The sequence below is a fragment of the Diadema setosum genome, chromosome 21 (assembly GCF_964275005.1).
Source record: "Diadema setosum chromosome 21, eeDiaSeto1, whole genome shotgun sequence".
NCBI lineage: Eukaryota > Metazoa > Echinodermata > Echinoidea > Diadematoida > Diadematidae > Diadema > Diadema setosum.
In genome coordinates, this window is record NC_092705.1 from 29447544 (window position 1) to 29455065 (window position 7522).

The 7522-nt window shown below is 37.6% G+C and overlaps 1 non-coding gene across 1 annotated transcript; it reads left to right on the forward strand.

Moving 5' to 3' along the window:
- The first annotated feature begins 1801 nt into the window (after nt 1-1801).
- Nucleotides 1802-1873, forward strand: Trnat-ggu (transfer RNA threonine (anticodon GGU)). Its single transcript has one exon. It is a non-coding gene; the product is annotated as a tRNA-Thr (tRNA).
- The last annotated feature ends 5649 nt before the right edge of the window (nt 1874-7522 follow it).

A 7522-nucleotide genomic window follows, 5' to 3' on the forward strand; every position in this document is an offset into this window, starting at 1 on the left:
AGGGGGATCATTGTGGCATGAGCTCTGCCTCTCACAGTTATAACCTTTCGCCATTGAAGTTGTATGATGCTATAATCTTACCTTTATCCATTAAGTTATTAGCCCCACCCCGAAAATGCAGTTCTTATAGTTGTGTCTATCAGTCTGTCAAAGATATTTGAGTTGCAGATAGTGCAGAAGCAGAATCACACATAAAAAGTTAATAAGGAATAACTGTCTATATACCTATATCTACCTACCTATCTATCTATCTATCTATCTATCTATCTATCTATCTATCTATCTATCTATCTATCTATCTATCTATCTATCTATCTATCTACCTATCTATCTATCCATCTATCTATCTATCTCTTTCTCTCCGTATACCAATATATGTATATATATTATACATAATATGAGCAAAAATATATTACATATGTTTATACATGTTTTCACAATCAAAAGAAAAAGTGGATCACATTGTTACTGGTACAAAATGCATTACAACATGAAAAACAGCAGCATGCCTTTGCTCATTGCCGATATCTGGAGAGTGTCCTTGGACTAATTCTTTTGAAGCATATCCCGTCAATCTTCGTTTTAAAAGCGCAGAATAGAGAAGCCAATAATTTGGAGTCAGGTATATAGATGATTATCATTTTTCCTTTTTAGTGTTCGTGTGTGTGTGGGTGTGTGTTTATGTTTGTGTGTGTATATATATATGTGTGTGTGTATGTGAGTGTGCGTCATGTTACTAGTCATACAATAATTAGTGTATTTTTGTACTATTTGATTTGCTATGTGTTTACTTAGTATTATAAGTTTTGTATCAAATCATAATATTGTACTGCACTTGAAGGGGCTTCATCATACAATCAAATTCAGCTTTTTAACAGCCCTGGCACGGAAGAAAACAATATTAATCATGCATACATGACTCTAGATTATATAATGTAATATGGTTTCTCTGTCCGGATAAAGAAACCATTAATTGTGTGTGGGTGCGTGCGTCATGTTATCAGAGATGTAATAATAAGTGTATTTTTGTACTACTTATATTTGCTTTATGTTTACTTACTTTTGTAAGTTATTATAATATATCGTATAGTAATGCGCTGCAGTCTAGGGGGCTGCATCATACAAACCTGTTTTAGCAGCCTCTCTATTTTCATCCAGTCTTCTATGAAACAAAACGTATTTATATTATTATCTTGATTATGTTACATGCAAAATAATGGAATGGACACTTATATTTCGTCATTTTGTTAGATACAATATAGTTATTGTTTTGAAATGAAAGTAAAGATAAGCAATGAAATGGAAATGAAAATGAACTGCATTACTACACTCTTATAATAATAATAATAATAATAAGTACAGCATTTGTAATGCACCTTCAATCTAGTGGTCTATTCTTAGGCGCAGAGGGATATGTAAAGAGAATAACATACATTGTATAGTTGTACATATGAAAGTTGAAGAACAAGGAAGATATATATATATATATATATATATATATATATATATTCACTTTGATTCGTGTAGGTGACCATCCTTGGAGATGAGATGGAGTCTTGATTCAGTGGCAGGGAGGAGGGGATGATGTGGGGTTGGATGTTGGGTGGATTTGTTCGGGAGATGACAGATTGAAGTTTCAAATTGATAAAATTCTTGCGTCGAGTTTTTTTTTTCTGTAAATTGCAAGTGATTGACAAATTGCCGTACATCCACATAAATAGAGATTTCATCAATTTTAAGAAATGAATCAGTACCCTCTGCGTGCTATAAGGATTAGAACCAGCATTGGCTGTCGGGCGGAAGCTCGGTGGTCTAGTGGTAAGACGCCTGTCCGGTGATCAGGAGGTCGTAGGTTCGAATCCTGCTCGAGTTTATGTTCGCCCATGATTTCTTTTATTATGGCTACTACTAAAACACTGATCGATTCAGTGCTTAATTACGTCGATGTAGGGCAATTTGTCAAGCAGTTGCAATAGGTTGAAATTTGTTGCATAAGGCGACGCGGTATCTGAAAATCATAACACACCTGTACCAGAAGAGATAGTTCTGCCGGGCTTTGGTATACCGTGTACATTTCAGGATTTCAAACGCGCACTGTCAATCTCATCTTGTACGCGCTCGGCTTCTTCCTGGATTTGTACAGTATGATTCTGACTTTTATACAATTTGATCTGATTTTGTACAAATGTGTGTGCATGTGTGTTTGTTTGTATGTGTTTTCATTAATGTTATCTACTATCCATATGATTGTTATGGTTGTGTTCATGTGTTACGATCTTAATATGATATTTTTGTACTTCCGGGGTCAATGTGTCATGAGATTTTTAGTTCTTTTTGTTAAACCTCCATTCAAACGAATGTTCTATATGCTTGTAGTTGCATGTTTCTACGTATTTTAATGTATTTTTATGATGAATGATGTAAACTGAAAGTGTAATACATAATGTCCCTTTAGTCTGCTATCATTACAAATTATGACCCCTGTTTGGAGTCTCAGCCCTTGGCGCGTAGTTCGGAAACACTTTATTCAACTAATCTACTAGTATTTCTGAGTTTGTCTTTGAGAAGACCTTTACAATTTCTTTTGCCACAGGTGATTTTTCTTTTTACTGTTCTCTTACCCCAAAGGAAGAGTATGTCATAAGCACTCATATCCTGCTACTTGCGAAACCATTTCCCTGTACGCTGCTTTGAGAAGTCTGACCTTCATGTACTTTTTGCTACAATTTCTCAAAAGGAGCTGCTGCCGTCAATTTTCCCCTACTCTGTTCTTTTCCATTCGCTCTCTTTTCTACTTCTTGTCTTGCCGGTTCTCTTCCGTGGCTGGCTATACCTTCGCTGTCGACAAAAGGCCAGGCATACGCCTTTATCAATGCTTTCTTCTATTTTGTATTTCCTGAATAAAGATCATGGCTTTCGAATTCTTTCCCTTTTCTGGCGCGCCATTCATCTCCAGGTCGTATTGTGTGCGGTCCTGTGTTTCCATTGTGCGCGAACAAAAGCCATTGCAAACCAATTTGAATAGCTCCAACTTCGCAAGCACTAAGCCCCTTACAATGCTATTGTCCGGGCTTGTTCAGCGTATTAATTATATAAAAGGCCCGTGCGTGGAGCTCTGCGAACGGAAAAATAACAACACAATAAAAAATACATGAACGCCCTGAATGGCCGGGGTGCGTATGACATAAATAAATAAATGCGAGCGCAAGAGGGCGTTTCTATTGAAAGACCCTTTCAGCGCTACACAATGGTGCCTAATACCATCCGATTTCTATGTGAATATGTTTCACTTGGGGCGTATTGAGGGACTGAAAAGAGCGGCCTTGGCCAGTGCAAATAGGCCCAAATAAGCACTAAGGAAAAGAGTTAGGCAGCAACGAAGTGTGGCTATTGTCGCGACTCTGAATGAAAGACTCCGCAAATAATCGCCTTCTAAAGACGCCAAGAGAATGGGGAAACTGGAGTACAGTACACAGAGCAGTATGGCCCGTGAATAGTGAATAGGAGGGAGAAATAAAGGGTGGGTGGGAGAGCGAGGAGGTATTCTTTGAAGCTAGTGCAGTCGACCCTATGAAAAAAAAAGAGAGAGCAAAAAATAGAGAAAGGAACGTTTCGGGCATTTTAGAAATCATAAACACCTCGTCATAATGGGTTTATTAAGCGATATGAGAAGCCGTCTGAATAAGAAGTGACAGTCTTATGAGAAGCGGGAAATGCAACTCTGAACGAAGGTGGACTGGAGGAAGGAAAAGAGGGAAGGGAGATGGATTGAAAGTAAAATAGATAGATGGATAGATAGATAGATAGATAGATAGATAGATAGATAGATAGATAGATAGATAGGCAGTGCGGAAAGACGGAAAAGAATCTTAACATTATATAACCAACGAGAGATGCCACCCTGGTTTCACAGTCTGTCTCTCTGAGAAAAAAAAAGAGAAAGATTTCTTTTTACCCCCATTGTGTTACCCCATTGTGCATTCTTTGAAAACTGCGCCCCAAAGCCAGGCGGGAATGTGACGACGCTTGTGGAGCTTCCGCGAATGTTTTGTCTGCTGTTGATGGTTATAGACGATCGCCACTGTGCATGGTTGTACACTCTGTGGGATACTCAGACTTGAGACAAACACGGGCAACTAAACGAACAACTTGCGACTTTAACGTCAAACATTGATGACCGTGTTGACCCACAGGAAACATCAGCTTTGCAAACGTTATTTCGACACGGAGATTATCCTGATACATAGAAAAACAAAAGTATTTCGACGCAATAAAACAGGGGGAATAATCTTTAATCTTAACGTGTTGAGGGGAAGTAACATATTTACCAATGGCTTATAGATGTTCGTCCCTTACATACTCGAATGTGCATGATTCGTCATCTCCTTTTCGAAGATACAAGTGTAATACAAAGAGAGGAAAATACGGTGGAAGAACATCTGTAGCCGACAACAAAGACTGTAGTTTGGTGTACCCTTGTCTTCGAATCACATTTTACCAGTAACGCATACCAAAAACACCTGAAAGAACTTGTGATACTTTAAAAAAAAGTTATAAACTTATGCTATCAGTTTATGATTACGACTTTCGTATGTTCCTTGAGCTGATAGGAAAGCAACGTGACTGTTTAAGAATCCGAAGTAGGCCTATATCACATGAGATGAAGTTTCTATAGTCACTTGTAGTATGCCGAAGATTATTCTTTTTGCTAGGTGACGTGATGGAAAGAATTAACTGAAATCTGTATTCCTTTGCTTATATATTCATTTCTCTCAAACGTCATTGCTTTGGTTCGATAATACATCAAACGAAATCAGTCATCTGATTAAAATTGTGATAAAGTCGACATGACATTGATTCATTATTAAGAGTCGTCATTACGAGACGCCTGATTTCATGTTACCTTTTTTTTTCAGTTGAGTTAAAAAGAACTGTGTTAAAACTGTCTGCTACTTCTTATAACAAAGACTACTCGCGGTACCGCTACAAGTACTTCCACTGTTGCCTCTACTCCTGGGATAAAACTATACACAGATCCCACCAAATTTGATTTTTTTTTTTCATTGGAAGGCATAAGCATTCATTCGATTTCTTATACTGACATATGACTGTTCAGGGTATGTTATTCCCCCTGTCTTCTGAAATAGGTTGTCAAGTGCTCGTTCACTACGCTGAGTAATATATTATTTCTTTATGTTTCTTTCTATCATGTCTATATCTTTCTATAATTTTCCCTGTCTCGATGCTTTATACAGTGACGTAACGACTTGTTGTAGTCTTCTTATCCAGCGATGACATTGCATGGATTTGACCAAATCTGTAACAATTCATAACTTTTAAACATTCGATGACTTTTTAAAAACCTTCACAAACGTGTACTACTATACATTCTCTACATACCCCAATAATCCACCTTATTACACGTTTGTTGAGTCCCACGTCCCTATCATTATTGTTTATATAAGTCGAAGTTGATATCCCTGTCAATGTCAGCATCCGTATGTATGTCCCTGTTTTGTTTGTCTGTGCCTCTGTCTCTATCTTTGTCCTTGTCCTTACCTTGGTTTTGTATTTATATTTACTGTGATACTGCATATCATTGAACGTCATCACTAAATTATGTTCATTCATTTCATTCATTCATTCATTCATGTTTTATTTTCATTTCCAAACAATGTGCATGGGTAATACAAACGTCAAAAGGATGGTATATTCTTGTAATATATATAATATAACTTGGTGTCACATGATCAGTACATACATCTTGTCTCATTAAGGACTTAATGGAAATGAAAATTGAGGGGCTGCTAAAATGCGAACTTGTGTAGTGTAGTCCCCTCACTTACTAAGGGCGCACTCGTCACAATTTTTTGTACTGAAAGAGATATGCCATGTTACTTGTACTTATATAATTTGCTGGAAATGTCATTGAACCTGAAAAAAGGGAAATATTTCTGCATTTACTGAACCCACGCAGCATATGTTTGGAGTAACTTTCCATGTAAGTGTAAACACTGTTTACTTGGGAAGCTATAGCAGCACTATTGCCCTTTACAGCGCTGTCAGATAGTTTACTAACCCCAGGTCAAGATGGACAATAGAAGGTAAAACATTTGACCGACCCGCGTGTATCATTAGTTCAGATTCACAGGCACTGGATGTTTTCCGTTTGACAGTGCATACAACGTTATGTTGTTGTTGTTTTTTAAGCACACAAAGGGTTAAGAGTCCAGGGCTTTTCCACCGAGCTTGTCTCAGCGCTGGCATATATAAACCTTGTTGTTATCACCATGTATGCAATCTGGCTGTACGCAACATTAACAGTGGTGAAGATGGAAAGAGAGTTCTGAGATAGTTAAAGGTCGAATAGTATTCTTCACAGAGGGCGGCATCACATACCGAAAACCCATCTTCACATTCGTCATTACTTTTAGCATTCTCTCTCTCTTTCTCCCCACTCTCAAACGTCTGCTACATTAGTGTTATGACGTCATGCTCTATGCCAGTCAAGTAATCCACCTGTATTAGCCACTCAGTTGCAAATCTTGGCGAGGAATCCTATCGGCTGACCTAGATGTTGCTTATAGACATTGGGAGGGGGAAATGAAGGGTAGGCAGTAATGTGGATCGCTATGGCGCCTTGTAGCAGGGTCATACATCATACGCGTACGTGGCGGGTCGGGGTGCTGGCCGTGATAATGGCGCCGGGATTTACTCGTTCATCAATCGCTTGAACTCTCCCCTTACCGGAAAACGGCTGCTAAGGGGGGACAGCGGGTTGTCTATATCTAATACTATTATGCAATTAGAATCAATTTCATAATGTTATTACATCAGAGAACAATAGGCTCTCTTTATCCCTGGATCGTATTGTAATGATCGAAATTGGGGTTGCATATCTCTGTTTATGAAAACTTTTGCTTTCATCGATGAAGTTAGCTCTGAAATAAATGAAAAATTATACACTTTGTTGCTTTTTTTTCTTTTGTCAAAATAATCGTGATTCTGTTCAATAATCCTCATAATCAGAGATCCACTCGGATATATTGGATGCTTTCATTCAATTAGATGAAAGAAATAACGACTTTGTAATGTCTTAATGAGTTACATTTAATTTAATTTCTTTTTTTTTTACAATATTGCATGCAAAGTCTAAGATGCCCATTGTGTTATGTAAGCAAAATTCGATTTCCGATATTCGCCATGTATGCTGAGTTTGGCAAGTCTAGAAATGCTACATACAAGTTAAGGATGACAGGGAAAATAAGTTTTCGGATAATTATTTGCACTTGTGATAACTCAACTATGAAACAGTTTGTCAAAGTGATAAGATATTTATTTGTATTCATGAATTTATGATATTTTCATCGCCATAAACAACATCCATTGGCACTGTGACCCCCCCCCCCTCTTACCCTTGCCGATTAGATATCTGTTCATCAGTTAAATAACGCTTGAATAACCATTATCCGTGCGGAAATTAAGCTGAGCCTATATAGACAATTGAATGATTTCCTAATCT